Raw genomic sequence first — 16301 nt, 5'->3', positions numbered from 1 at the left:
ATATATATATATATATATATATATATATATATGAATCACTGTGCTGTACGCCTGAAACTAACACAACATTGTAAATCAACTATGCTTCAATAAAAAAAGAATTGTGAATGCTCTGTTAATATATTCTTTTCAGCCAAGTGTACAGACCTGTCTACTAGAATCTCGGATTATTTGCCTCACCCATGCGAACCCTAGCTGTTTTGAGGGCAAATCCATACAACCAAGGCACCATTGTCCAACAGGCACCACAGTATATGGCAGTAAAGAAAGAGTTTCAAACACACCATCCTGCCAGTTCCAATCATGACGGGATGCAAACACCATGCCAACCAAAACAAAACAAAAAAAACCAAAAAGCATGTGGAAAAATGCACAGAGACTCATAAATACGCTGAAAGAATGAAAGGACACTGACCGAGAAATGTTACCAACTGCCCTCAAAACCAGTCTTCTCCTCAATGCAAAAGCCTGAGTAAGGCCGACCAGCACCAAGGCCACTGAAATTGGCTCCTGCATCATAATTACTAGGTGGCAGAGCCATCACTATTTCTGAAGCAGCATGACTTAAAGCAGTGTTGAAAAACATCTACTCAGACAGACACAAACGGAAGATTTCCCATCCCAATTAACTCACTTCACACGAACTCCTTCACAGGCCAACACACAGGCTGGCCTGTGTCATCCCTGTCTTGAACAATACAACATACATAATTATGTTTTCATGCTAGAAGTATGAGGAAGCAGAATGGTTTTCCTGTTCCTTTTCTTGATTTTGGTGCAACACCCACTGACCTATACCACCTGGGATTCTGTGTAAAGCACAGGTGCAAGAGAGTGCTAGAGCAGAAACACCACCTAGTAACAAAAGGAGGGAAGTTAGAAGGAAAACTACGGGCATCTTATAATTCACCAAGAGGTGAGAAGGAAAACTACAGGCATCTTATAAATTACCAAGAGGTGAGTACCTCAGATGACATCGTGTAAATCTTGGTTTTACCATCTGGTGGCTGTGAGCCTGAGTTTCTGAATCGTAAAATGGGGATAGTACTAGTACGAATCCCATAGGAAGAACTGAATGAGATAATGCACATGCCGATTTACACAGTGTCTGGCACACTGAAAACACTCATTAAACACTATTATTACTGTTTTTACTATTATTAATACGACTATTTTATACAAGAATCATAGGAAGTTACACTTCAAAAACCTCTTTATACATCAACCAGGATCAGAGGTCAGATTTTTTCAAAAGATATACCAATTCATTAAGTCAAAAGTGAATGGGATTTGCACCAGCTTCCCAAAAAGTCAATACCATAGACAGAGCCACACAAGAGTTGGAGAGTGAGGGGATAATAAAACATAGAAGTGCCTCAAGATTTCAAAGACTTTGGAATCACTGCCATGTTTGATAACCAAGACAAGAAAACAATCTGTGACAATCCTACATGGTACTAAAATATACATCCATTTTGGAGAGAAAATTAGGTCAATAATTTGAATAAGATCCCTTATGTTTTTACATCCCAAAGGCAGCCATTGTGTGGTTCCTTTCCCCTTTCTATTAACTGCAAGACCCTTACCAAAGTCTGTCCCACAAACCACCATGTGTACCATATTCTTCAAAGTGAACGTGGTTTTAGGTGGCAATACAGACAAGTAAACACAGCAATGTAAATATCAGGACACTAAAATGCTACCCATTCACTTTTTAATGCCAAAGGAGCTTGGGATTCCATGAGTTGATCTGACTTCCAACAGTTCATAAATGAGTCTGGATTTCCAGGAAAAGATTTGATATCAAGTGCTCCCCATAATGTCAAGGCCTGTGATTCAGTTGGTGAGGCAGGTCCTAACCCCATTCTCCATCAACAAGAGAATTAAACAAGACTCAAGGCTGTGCCGAGCCTCACTGGCCTCCTTTACTAAGTCTTGCGTAAGAAAGCGATGACATCAAGATTTCCAAGGCAACTCTCCAGAAGAGACTAGGAAGATATCATCTCTGTCTCATGGATGACACACTCAGATTTTAGTGAAGACAAACAGCCACTTTTAGCATCTCAAGCACTTGTCTCCTTCAAAAGAGTAGAAGAGTCCCTCAGTTCTGATCACTTGGTGGAAATGTTAGTGAAAGACTGAGCAGAGGACTTCAAAACTCTCACCCAACTCCAAGATTCAATAATCCTTTGAATACAAGACTGTATTAGCTTTACTGATAACACAAAGCCAAATGCTGTCAGTGAGTTTTGCTTATGAGAAACCAAAATAAATATTAATTGATCAATAAAAACATAGAAAATAGACTCAAGACTTAGACACCCTTAGGAAAACTCAAAGATTGAAAATGACTTCAAGCTTCCTACAAAACAGACTGCAGAAACATCTGAGACAATTTCAACTTTCACGTAAACGAAAGACCTGAACAGGTTAATTCTTTCATTAGATTGTTTTCTGAGTCTTGCACTGTGCTAGGTGCTAAAGATGGAACAAGTCAGAGGGAATCCCTGCCCTCTCAAAACTTACAAACCGGTGGGAGATTCAGAGAATAAGTTAACACATTACCACCTATTAACATGAGTGCTGTGATGAGAGACGAACGGGGTTCTACAGGAGCCCAAAGAAAACCCTTGATGAGTCGGGGAAGTTTTGCCAAAAGCAACATCTCAGCTGAGACCTAAAGGCTGAGCAAGAATTAAGGGAGCAAAATTGTAGCAGGGTTGGTAATGAGGAGCGCTCAGTCACTTGGGAGGGTGTGATTAAAGGACAGCACATGGAACATCAAGAACTGAGAGCAGAGCTCTCTGGATGGAATATCTGCTGTAACTGGAGAACTAGCAGAAGATGAGACGGGGCCAAGTCGCACAGAGTCTATACGTCACTTAAAGATACTTCATCCGGAGAGACAGTAGTAAAATGGGGATTTTAGAAAGACCTTTGGATTTCCCCAGTGGCGCAGTGGTTAAGAATCCGCCTACCAATGCAGGGCACACGGGTTCGAGCCCTGGTCCGGGAAGATCCCACATGCCGCGAAGCAACTAAGCCTGTGCGCCACAACTACTGAGCCTGCGTCTAGAGCCTGTGAGCCATAACTACTGAGCCCTCGTGCCACAACTACTGAAGCCTGTGCACCTAGAGCCCACGCAACCGCAACAAAGAGTAGCCCCCGCTTGCTGCAACTAGAGAAAGCCCGCACACAGCAATGAAGACCCAATGCAACCAAAAAATAACTAAATAAATTTATCAAAAAAAAAACCTTTAAAATAAAAAGAAAGAAAGACCTTTGTGAGAGCAGTATGGAGAAAAGTTGAACTAGATGCATAGATATCAGCTGAGAGGTAGCAGAGTGACTGAAACAATGGGAGTTGTCTCCTGAATTAAAGTGGTGAGAGTGAATATGAAGAGAAAAGGACGGGCTCAAGAAATATTCAGGATGCGGCTTCAAGAGAACATACATGACGACTGGGCAAAACAAAGGAGGCCGTGTTTCTAGCTATGGAACAGGTGGATAGAGGTACTATTGAGGCTAGGAACAACAAAAGGAAAAGCATGTCTTACATAGGTTGAACATAAGTTCAATTTTGGATATACTGAGTTTAAAGAGCCCAAGAGGGTTAGATGGATATCATCTCCGGAGCTCAGGGGAAAAAAAAAAAAAACAGGCAAAGTGTCAGGGACTTGGGCATCACCTATATAGTCACTGTAGCACAATAAGAAAGCAGAAGAACCCTCGGTCAACACTATTAAGAAGCTCCAAGTTTAAGGAACAGGCAGCAGAAGATGAGGACATAAACGCACCTGAGGAGTGGGAAAGCCAGTCAAGGAAAATGTCTCAAGAATAAGGGGTGGAGACCCAATAGAAATGACGGCCTGTGAAATACCTCCCCGCATGTGATCCTACGCTGCACGCTGTATGGAGAGATAAGGAATCACAAGCACGACCCCAACACATGGCCAGTGTGTCCGTACTCAAGACCTGGGCTGCCGCAAGAAGCTGTCAAATGACAAATGATGTCTTTGGGAGGGACCAATAACCTAAAATACAACCTAGGTGACAAACATGTATTCTGGTGGATCCAGAGCAGACAGATTCACCAATCAATCAGTGAACGGCAAGAACTGATGGTACTGGATAATGTGATACTCCACCCAGGTCCCCTTTTCAGGGTCAATGTGCCCATCCCCTCAATTCTAGGAATATCCATGCTGCTAAAGACTCACAGATGTGCCCCTCAAAGGGAACTGCCCTCCACCACAGGGAGCTGCCCTGCCCAAGCATACATTCCTCCCACCGCCGCCAAGGGGCAGCTTACCAGCAACAGCTGCCTGACTTAGGGATATGAAAGTCCAGTTCCCTGGCCTCAATATGGTACATTTCTGAAGAGCCATCCCAGCTCCCAAGCCTTCCTGAGGATCCGCTGAGACCTCAGCTGTAACCTCACCGCTGGTCTGCTTCACCATCTGTCCCATCCTGCATTCCTCACTTCCTTACAGGTGTGTCTCCCAAGAGCATCCTTCAGTAAACCCTCTGGATACAATTCTCCAGTTCAGAGTCCAGTTCTAGGCAGACCAACCTAAAAGGGAGGGTGCGTGTATCAAACTGGGCCACAACACTGAGGCTTGAGTAGAGAGGCAGAGCTGCCCATGGCAGAGGTGGCTGCAAACTGTAGGGCGGCCTTTGTATGTGTCAGTGTGAGAGGGGCTCTGTCACATGCAGCACTTAACAGAGAAGGGCCACTCTCAATCCAGTTGTCACCCACAATGAAGGACAATGACTTGAATGCTTGAATTCACCTTAAGGAACTTTTGTTACCTAATAAACCTATATAAGATCTGATGGAAGGCAAAATGGAAACTTGAATTTCAAGGATGATCTGAAGTAATCTTCGAAAAGGGAGAGAGGAAACAATAAAGGATGCTCACTCAAGAGAAAGCCGAGGTGGCCGAGAAGCATAGGTTTTGAATATTTTCAATGACTCATTCAACAAATATTTATTGAAAGATTATTATGTGCCTAACAAAGTGCCACAACTCGAGACGACAATCACGGAAAAATCAGACATGGACCCTGCCCTTACAGAGCTTAGAATCCAGCAGAAAATTCTGGAGTTCGGGAATGGAACCCTGTTCCCCCATCAAAATGGTTCCAGGAAACCTAACACATAAAATCAGATACATGGGATAACTTCTTAGTGGAGATGTCTTCTGTAAGTATAACATGACACTTTCTTATCGCTGAGTTAACTCGTGAGAGCGATAAAACCTATTCTGATTAAGAGCAAAGTTTTTAAATGAGTTCTGAGGATGTTACTGTCTTCCTAAGACAGCCTCGCAATTTATTTCTGCTTGTGGTTTGCTTGTCCATAAGAAAACAATCTCTGATTTGCTACGAAAAGCAGCTGCAAGTGGTATCAGATTTGGTTCGGTTTCATAATCTCGCCTTGCCATCTCAGGGTGTCCTTCACTCTAACTGATCCTGAAGTCTGATGTTTGTTTCATGGTTGAACCTTTAACATACAACTGCTCACATTCTTTCTCTCAAATTTAAAAGTCAGGGCAGAAGGACACAGAACTCTCAATAAACCCCACCACCACCTTGTATACAATATAAAGAGACAAAGCTTTAGCCATTCAGTTATTGCCACACACTGATTATTACACCAGGTCTAGAACATTCACCACCGCACCACCTGAACCTTGAGTGGTATTTAATGGAGGTGCATTGTGCTACAAAGCGTGTTTGTACACTTTCACGTGAGGAGCTATGAACAGGCCTAAAAATTTTTAAGAACGTTGCAGACGTACAATGTTGCTAATACAGTGCATTTACTGGAAGTTCAAGTTATATGTCCAGAGATGGCAAGAAAAGCTGTATTCTGAGGTCTGCTCGCAAAAAACAGTTGAGCAGGCTGCCCCTTTTAACATACTAAAAACACTGCCTTGTGTTAAAAATGCGGTATATAAGCATATGTGGGCGTTAGGTTTTTTTCACGATCCCATTCTGAACAGCAGTTTAAAAGACGTCTGTGGCTGCAGCCCCACCATCTAGCATAATTCTAGGCACGTAGTTACCAAACAATAAATATTTGATCGGTGGATTACTGAACAAAAATAACTATTTTTAAATAAAATTCAAATCCAGCATTTATATAAGATCCATGGTTTATTAGCAAGAGCCCTTGAGATACAATTTTTAGAACACTAGACTCAAAGACGAGGAAATGAAAATCAAAGAGGAAAATTCCCTGATCACGGATCTGAGAGTAGGGTGGTGGCCCCTCGGCAGGGGAACTCCTGGTGTGGCAGAGTGTGGCCCAGGGCCCCAGGGCCCCAGTCCCACATACATGTCCCTCCAGTCTCCACAGTGATGTTTCTGTAAGTCACTGAGAAAGCAATGTGGTGATAGATCGATGCTGGGGGGATTCCGGGAGAGACGGGATGACTGGAGTGAACGAAGAAGATTTTTTATTTTTTACTATTTAACATTTTATTGATAAAAATATCTATGATTATAAACTGCATTAGGTTTTCTATTATCAAACACATGGTTAAGAGAAAGCAGGACATAAAATGACAAACTTATGGCTCTCCCAGGCTTCCCAGGAACCCGATCACAGCTTTATATAGGCCTGGTCAACGGATGGGCATGGCACCGGAGTGACAGGACCTTTGGAGGCATCTGCTTCCACCCAGTGGCTCAGGCTAACTGGGCAATGTCAGAGGGAGGCAATTAGCTGGAAGGAGGGACAAGAAGGCATGGATCAGGACCAAGAGGAGCTATCCCACAACCCCCATCATTCACTCAACGATCAGAGCAGAGGCTAACTCAAGGCTGGGGTCAATTTCAGACCCAGAGGAGGCTTCCCCAGGGGTCCAACACCACCTCTGCCTGCCATCCCAAGCATGGCTCCAGGGAACATCTCCAAAAGACAAAGAAATGGCAGGATTCTTGGAACTCTGAGCTTGCCCGTCTTCACACATACATAAAAACAAGATGATGGGGCTTCCCTGGTGGCGCAGTGGTTGAGAGTCCACCTGCCGATGCAAGGGATGCGCGGGTTTGTGCCCCAGTCCGGGAGGATCCCACATGCCGCGGAGTGGCTGGACCCGTGAGCCATGGCCGCTGAGCCTGCGCGTCCGGAGCCTGTGCTCCGCAACGGGAGAGGCCACAACAGTGAGAGGCCCGCATACCACAAAAAGAAAAAAAAAACAAGATGATGACAGGTACCAAGAAGTACGGTGTTTATGTGAATACGTAACAAGACTCAATCAGAAGGAGGAATTTCAAACATAGAAGAGCCCTCATTTTACAGCAGAAGCCATGAAGGTTCCAAAAGACTAAAAGACAGGTCTAGCTTCACAGTGTTACCAACTGGTGGTATGTGGGCGAGTATGCTGACTGTATCAATCAGGGTTCACTCAGAGAAGCTGAACCACTAGGAAATATACATTAAGAGATCTAACAAGGAACTGGCTTATGTAGTTGTGCAACTGGCTAGGGAAGTCTAAAGTCCATAAGGCAGGTCATTAGGAAGGGAAACCTGGAACTCTTCCAGGCTGAAGCTGCTATCCACAGATGGAATTTCTTCTTCAGGTAAGCCTCCGTTCTATTCTTAAGGCTTTTCAACTAACGGAATCAGGTCCACCCAGATTATCTAGAATAATCTCCTTTAAAGTCAACTGATTATGGACCTTAATCACATTTACAAAATAACCTCAGTGCAACACCTATTTTAGTATTTGACTGAATAACGGACACACAAAACACCATCACATTCATTTATCAATAGCACCCCAGTGATCTCTCCTCTCAGAGACTTGGTAGTACAACAAACCCGTTAATGAAGAACTTTATCTCCTTGTACTCAATATATCAGGACCTTTTCCTTGATTAAATTTTATTTTGAAAGGTTCTGGGTGATGATATTAAACACGCACGACTTTTTTTCTCCAGCTAAAATTACTGAAGACATTGGACCCAACTGTCATAGTTCAGTAGGAGAGAGGTTTGTAGAATTCATGAAAAATCACTTCCTCTAAGAATGTAAGTCCAATAGCCCAAAGTGCATATCCAAATCATCCAAAGTAGCAGAGCATGTGTAGAACTAGGAGAATGGAGATGGCTGATCCATTCTCCCACTTCACCCCTCGATACCACACTCACTCCCTCCTCTCAAACTCAAGATTCTTTTTATTTTAATTGAAGACTAGTTGATTTACAATGTTGCATTCGTTTCTGGTGTGCAGCACAGTGATATATTCTTTTTCAGAATCTTTTCCATATAGTTTACCGTAAGATATTGCATATAGTTCCCCGTGTTATACAGTAGGACCTTGTTGTTTATCTATTTTATATATGGTACTGTGTATCTGCTAATCCCAACCTCCGTATTTATCCCTCCCCTACCTTTTCCTTTTGGTAACCACAAGTTTGTTTTCTATGTCTGAGTCTGTTTCTGCTTTGTCAATAAGTTCATTTGTACCACTTTTTAAGATTACACATATAAGCAATATCATATGATATGTCTTCCTCTATCTGACTTACTTCACTTAGTATGATAATCTCTAGGTCCATCCACATTGCTGCAAATGGCATTATTTCATTCTTTTTTATGGCTGTCACACTCAAGATTCTTGAAAGTGTTAACCATGTAAGATGTCTCTACATCCACATTCCACACACACACACACACACACACACACCCCGTCACTGTCACACTGCAATCCAGCCCTCCCACCAGCACACTCTATGGAATAGATAGATGTCCCTTAAGGTTACCAATGACTTATTGGTTATTACACCCAAAGGACCCTTGTTGACCCTTCTTTCATGAAATGCATTTTTCCACTGCCTTCCATAACAGCAAAGCCTCTTGTTTTTCCTTCTACCTCTCTTGCTATTCCTTGTAAATCTGATCTTCTTTCTCTTCTTCCATCCTGTAAATGTCTACTTTCTCCAGTCCTCCTCCATTGGACCCTCCTCGTGTTTACACCCTGTCCTTTGGCTTTCATTATAATCTATACACTAATGATTTCCAATCTCTATCTCCATGACAGATAATGCTTTTGAGTCTCAGGCTCACATGACCTACTGCTATGAACATCTATACCTGGATGTCCCACAAACACTCTGAACCCATTGTCCTTTCCATCGTCCCCACTTCCTCCACTCAATGCTTCTTCCTCGGGTCTCTACCTCCATGACTGGCTCCACCAACCACCTAATGGACCAAAACAGAAACCACGAAGTTATCCCACAACTCCTGCCTTTCCCTCAATCCCTACATACTGTCAGTCAAGTCTTACTTGAGCAGGGAAGAGGAGAGTACAGCTGAAAATCATATTTTCCAGCCTCCCTTGCAGCTAGGTGTGACCATATAATTATTCAGGCCAATGAGATGAAAGCAGGATTGCATGGAACTTCCAGCAGCTGTTTATAGAGGATAATTCAACTTTTGCCCCTCCCTCCCTCCTGTTTCCTGCAAGCTCTTACACAAAAGATGGCTAGAGCTCCATGGCCACCTTAGATCAAGCAGTGACCTTAAGGGTAGAAGCCACAGCTGAAGATGAAAGAGACGGAAGGAGCCTGATACCCTGAGAAGTTCATGGAGCATCACACTAACCCTGGACTGCCTAACTCCAAGTTTATTTCGTGTAAGAAAATAAACCTTGTTTAAGCCACTGTTACTGTACATTTTCTATTATAAGCAGCCAAACAAAATCCTGACTGGTATACCAAATTATGTCGATTCTTTTTAAATCTTCCAATTCCAACCATTTCTCTCCATCTCTACTACCACTCCTTTGGTTCAAGTCACCAATGTCAGTTGTTTCAATTACTGAAAGAGCATATTAACTGGTCACCATACTTGTAGTCTTCCTCCAAACTAACCCACTGTCCATTTCTGAGGGGCAATCTAAGATTATGTATCAATGGTGTTAAAAATGTTAGCATTCTTCAACCTAGAAATTTCACTTCTCAGAATTGATCCTCAGGAAAATAATAAGATAGGAAGACAAATAATTATGTTCATGGAGGTTAATAACAGCAATATTTAAATGGTTTATAAATGGGAAAAAATCCAGATGTCCAACAACAGGGGGTCAGTTATACACAAAATAGTGCATCTATTCAAGTGAAAATTGGCCTGTCATTAAAACTCCCGATATAGAGTAATATTTTAAGATAGAAGGAAATGCTCCTTTTATATATATATGTATACATATATAAAAAAGGGTTATAAAACAATATGTACCCTATGTTCCAATTTGATATTTTAATTACATAAATACCTACAGAAAGTAATTTCACTGTTTTATTTGTATCTACACCAAGAAAGCTATCATTTTAATTCAGCTATCACATTAGTATTTAATAAACATCAAGTGTATGCTAAATGTATAATAATAGTTATCTTAGGTATTATAATTTTTTTCTTTATGCTTTTATTTTTCCAAGATGCAACAATAAATATAAACTGCTTTCAAAAACAGAAAAGATAAATATTCTCAATAAGAGAATATTCTCAATAAGACTTATTCTCAATAAGTCCTGCAAACCTGATCATGCTCCACAGTCATCACTTCCTCTGGAAAGCCTTATCTCATTCCCCCAAGGCTGGTCCTCCCGTGGTCTTAGAGAACCCCATCTTGCCCTGTACTAACACTCTTCCCACAGCATGGCAAACTGCCTACTTTCTTAACTCTGTCTTGTACTAGACCATAGGTCCAGGGAGCACAATCTCATGTTTCCCTAGTATAGTGCCTGGGATATATTTGGTGTTCTATTTATGTGAAATGAGCAAATGAATGACGGTGTTATGAATTCAGCCACATCTACACCTCTCTTCACCATCCAAGAGATGCCGAAAAGGACCCACATCTTTGGAAGCTAAATGTGTCTCCAATACTTAAGATCTTCGCTAATTACCATGCCTGAACCATCCCTCATCAATTGATCAGGCTGCAAGAAGCCATATAAACTCCTTTCAAGGACAGTTTAAGCCCCTGAAGAAATGATCTTATGTGATGAGGAATGACTTCACATAAAAGTCTATACTACTTGAAAACAAGCTGATATCTACCCACATGGGATAATTTAAAATAACTTTCAAAAGCTGGGAGAATCATACACCCATTCAATACTCCTCAGGTACCTACCATGTGCCAAGAAATCAATTCAACTCATCCGATATATTTTCTTTGATGATATTTGCCTCTGCAAATACTGGTACAGAGATTCAAGAAGTTCTATCACTGACCATTTGTTCTGTGACTACACGTTTCACCTCAGGCACAAGTGGTAAGTAGGAGAATATGCCGATATAACAAGTTGCGTTGATTCTTAAGTGATTTTCATCGTTTGTTAATATTTTTAAGCAATCATAGGAAAGAGCTCTCACAAGGAAAGAGAAAGACAAAGATGTTTGAAGACCTTAGAACAAAGCTAGAAACACACTCAAGCGCCTTCCTTTAATATGAGTAGGGGCCCATCGTGGCATCAAGCACGACTACCTTTCCACCATCTTAACTCGCCTAGCAATGCTGCAAATTACAGATGAAGAAGATACAGAAAGATTTCTCTCTATACAGATGAATGCAGAGGGCTATGCTCTGGGCCAGATTTAATTTCAGTGAAAATGGTCTCTATTAGAAGAGAATGACATCTGTGATCTACAGAGAGAAGAAAGAAGCACAAGCCCAATTTGACGGCTGTAAAGGATGGACTGACCTGGGGAGGGCAAACACCAGCCAGGTGGAGATTTAACTGACCTGTATTTTTATTCGATTTGGTTTTGTTTTTGTTCCTGGTTATGAAGTTCCAAACGTTTTCAGCAGTCGGCCTCAATCCTGTTTTTCCCATAAGCCTGTTATTTTCAGTGCGTGATTTTGCAGGACGCAGGGTGCGTATGTAGCGCTATAGCGGAGACACCGGTGTTCATCACTGCAGCAGCATGGATTTTTTTGTTTTAACATCTTTATTGGAGTATTATTGCTTTACAATGGCGTGTTAGTTTCTGCTTTATAACAAAGTGAATCAGTTATACATATGTTCCCATATCTCTTCCCTCTTGCGTCTCCCTCCCTCCCACCCCTCTAGGTGGTCACAAACCACCTAGCTGATCTGCCTGTGCTAGCAGCATCGATTTTTAACTACAGTAAATTTCTTTCAACAAAACTAAAATCCTCTTATTATTGTTATTTATTTTATTTGGAATGAAATGAAAGCAGTATTTTTTAATATATATACCCATTATTATGCACGTATTATATAAACATATATATGTATATATTATATACGTATGATATAAACACATACGTATGTATTAGATATGGATACATGCATGCATATCAATACCCCCCCCCAAAAAAAACACATGGCACATTTGATCCTTTTAAGATAGAACTTTGGGAAATATAAATCAACAGAATGTTGACAAACATCAGGAACTGACACTGCTAAGTCCATCTCGATAAATTTCAACTTGGCCACTACTGACCTTCTCTATAGACATACAGCATTCTCTTTGAACATTTTTGCCAACAAAGTGGAGACCTCCTCCATAATGTCAGCTAATCACATGGGAGAGAGTATAAAATACCACCCAACAGCGACAGGGAAAGCCACAGGGTTGAAGCTTAGATGCATTCAATGAACGCATCTTTTAGTGAATAACCGTCTAGCTCTCTGGAAGGCGACTCAGTCAAACTTCCTTTCAGAGAGAACTGAGAGCCACCCCTACACATGGTATTACCACCACGGAGAGACCACAAGCCAGAGAAGAAAAGAGAACAGAGAGTAGCGCTCAACACAAGCATAACAAGGTCAGCCAAGGTTCTTTACCTATACTTAAGTCAGTCTTCTGTTCAGTGAACAAGTATTTGAATGTGCAAGGACACAGAGATGGACAAGACAACTGGGCTCCTTATTCCACTGATTATGTCTTCCTGACATCCAAGCATCTTAGCGAATGTTCACGAGCACCCTGGGGCTACAAACTCTAATGCCTACGGGAGCCAGATAAGTAATTTACGAGTGAAGCAGAAAGGGTACCTGGTATGAGGGAGCACTGGGACAATTACACACTAGACATCACATGCCCCATCTAAAGGCATTCAAACCCAATTCTCTTATCTACCATCAAGGTGAGGCAAAACACACAGATAGCCTAGACATGGCTCACAGATTACCATTTTATGACTCTTACGTTTAGCAAAATGTAGACCAGAGCATCTGGATAAGGAATTTCATTTTGCATCTAGATTATCTGATTTTAAAATGCTCAACCCATATTTAAGATCACCTTCCTATAGGTGATGGCTATAACATACCGGACGATGATGAGAACTCTGCTATAAGAGAAATAATCTATCAAGAACCAAAATTTTGGAAACTGAGCTTGATTCCATATTTCTTCATTATGACTGAAGAGTGCCACTGCATAAACAAAGTTTTCATTTGTTGGTGTCTTTAAAATTAGCACCTATTCCTTAAAAGATGCTATTCAGGGAAGGTTTACTCTTTCCAATTTCATTGTCTGGGAGCACCAAAGAGAAGTTGAAGAATCTCTACAATCCAAATCACATTCACCATAAAAGGTCAAGGATAGTGTCAGCAGACACACAGGTGAAATAAATCAATTACAAATGTAATAGTTCTTGCCCACTCAAAATGTGGGTTCTTGGTCAGAGGTTACAAGAAGCCATTTTATATACCCTTGAGTATAATATTTATTTAAAGTAATATGATAATTGAGAATTGTGTCAGTTTTCCTCTTTTTTTTTTTCTTTAAAGGTCAACCAATGTACTGGATATTCCAAGATTTGTCCTTAAATCAACATCCTATTTTTTACACACACAACAGTTTTACAGTTACAAATATATATGCTAATGGACAGTTAGCACTTCTTAATTGTTTTTAAAGCTAAACTTGGTCAACAAATTAAATTCCTCAGTATGTGTTATGTAATGTAGACACAGGCTATAAAAATGTTGACATTGGTTATATACTCGTAATGCAATTTAGCCGTTTTAGTAATAACTGTGCAAATAATCAGCCACAGGAAAACTATTTTACATCTAGTACAATTACCTACTATCACAGAAGTAATTATTATTATTGTCTTGTTTACTGAACTTCAATAAGAACTCGGTGAGGTGCTAAGATACTTCCAAGGCAGGTGTGAAAACTCCCCTCTTAACAGACTCATCTGACAACTATAATTACCCATGTTAAGGAGGGCATTTCAGATGATCATTAAACAAGAAATTATCCCCAGAAGGTTCATAAGTTCCAAACTTTAAATGGAGAAATACTGACAGCTCCTAACGTGTCCTCTTAATTCCCTCTTGATGCAGCTTTTCACCAGGCAAGGTCAGCAGCTCTAAGATGACTCAAGATCAATGGGTAGAAAAATCCATACTCCCAGCGAGATGAGCTTTGCCCCTGAACAATAGCTACTTTTGGCCAATGTCCTAATAGTGCTGGTTAAACTTCGGGAAGCTCAGTCAAACGTCCCATTTTACTGTGCTTCAACTTTCTTGGTTTCAGAAATTGCTCCACCATCTTAAAATAGGCAAAAGTGCTTGGATGACCCATTGGGCACAATCTGCCAAAGTTCTTCACCAGGTCTGTACCCAACTTCATCTTCTCTGTCAGCACAGGGATGAGGAAGGTAGTAGGGTAGAGAAGAGGTCAACTTGCATCATTCTTTCAAGGAACCCAGGAACATGTTAGCTGGATGGTTCAGCCCCAGCAAATATCATGGGGTTTCAGTCAGTATGTTCACCAGTGCTGTGGTCATCTGAATACTTGACTGGGGCTGGAGGTTCGGCTTCCAAGGTGGCTCACAAACACAAGCTTGCTAAGCTAGTGCTGGTTGTTGGCAGGAGGTCTCAACTCCTCGCCACATGGACCTCTCCACAGGACTGGAGTGTCCTCTCATGACACCTGAGCCCACTAGTGGTCCATGACTGCGCCTCACCAAATCCAGAATCATCCTAAAGACCCTGGACGCACAGGAAGCTGAGATGCTACCTTGCCTGTTCTCCACTCTTCCTCTCTCACACCCGCCAGCAAATCCACCACCTGAAAAAGCTTCAGCTGTCCAAAAAGCCCAGAGGAAAAAGCTTACTGTGAGTGAATCACCCCTGTGGTCTCCTACCCAGAAGGCTAATTCCACCCCTTGGGGTGCTCATCTCAATTTAACCAAAAGCCTTGAGAACCAGGGCTAGTGTTAATCGATTTATGTGCAGGGGAGTCCAGGTCCAGGCTGAACTCTGACTTGCTTCTTGGAGGATCAGCAGGCCTTCGGGTTGAAGATGGCAGGTCTCTTAGCTTCCTTATCCTGAACCTTCTCTTGGGGCTAACAGCTCTTTCGGGCATTCTCCTCAGGGAAAGGGGGTTGCTTCTTGTTTTGTCCACTTGTCGGGAATCCAAAAGCAGTAACTGTTGTATCCAGAGCTAGTAAAACCTAGCTCCCAGAGGCCATGGCTATTTCTCCATTGTTTCAAAGATGCCAGACTAATGTCTTCCTTGAGCACTTTTGAGACGCTTTCAAAGTATCCGATGCTGGCCACTAACCTGTGTGGACCTGGAGACAGGTATCCACCGAGGGTGACGTAGAGCGATGGAAGCTGGTCTCACATCCCATGTCCTCTTGCAACGTGCTACCACCCACCTCCGCCTTCCATGCGCTCTTCCTTCCACCGAAGGCCCTCTACAGCGCCCCCTCTCGCCCCCAGTGAGCACGACATCCGCAAGGACCGCCCCCACGCCCCAGCCCCGAGCCCGTGGCGGGGACAGCAGGTGGGAGGAGGGGGGAGGTGGCCTGGTGGCCCCGGGGAGCGGTTTGGCGGGTGCCTCCCGAACTCCCCACCCGGCCGCCCCCTCCGCGGCCGCCCCCCCAGGACACCGCCTCGGCCCGGCCGGGCTCCGCTCCGTCGGCCCGCCCCCATCCTCTCCCGCGCCCCCGGCCCAGCCCGGGCCGCGCACCCCCGGCCCAGCACCCCCGCCGGCTGCCGCGCTGCCCCCCGCATTCCCGGCACGTCCGGCGCCGACTTTTACCTGTACTTTCTGCACTCGAGGCGGCTCGTCGGGCGAGAAACACCTCCCCGGGACCGCTACCTCCCCCGCCCCGGCTCCGCCCGGCTTCCTCCTTCCCCTCCAAGGCCGCAAAGTAGATGGAGTAAGAGAGTGTGTGTGCGAGAGAAAGAGAAAGAGGGAGCGGGCGCGGGCGCCGCGGGAGGGCGGGCGGGAGGCGCGCCCGGCCCCCGCCGCCCTCCGGCCGCCGCCGCCGCC

At 43.1% G+C, this 16301-nt stretch overlaps 1 protein-coding gene across 1 annotated transcript in view; it reads right to left on the bottom strand.

Moving 5' to 3' along the window:
* The window catches only part of CDYL2 (chromodomain Y like 2), a 191381-nt gene that overhangs the window by 174757 nt on the left and 323 nt on the right, over nt 1-16301 (bottom strand). The window lies entirely within an intron of this gene.

The sequence above is a fragment of the Lipotes vexillifer genome, unplaced genomic scaffold, assembly GCF_000442215.2.
Source record: "Lipotes vexillifer unplaced genomic scaffold, Lipotes_vexillifer_v1.1 scaffold443, whole genome shotgun sequence".
Taxonomy (NCBI): domain Eukaryota; kingdom Metazoa; phylum Chordata; class Mammalia; order Artiodactyla; family Lipotidae; genus Lipotes; species Lipotes vexillifer.
Note: the sequence above shows the minus strand (reverse complement) of the source record. Positions and strands in the feature narration are given on the sequence as shown.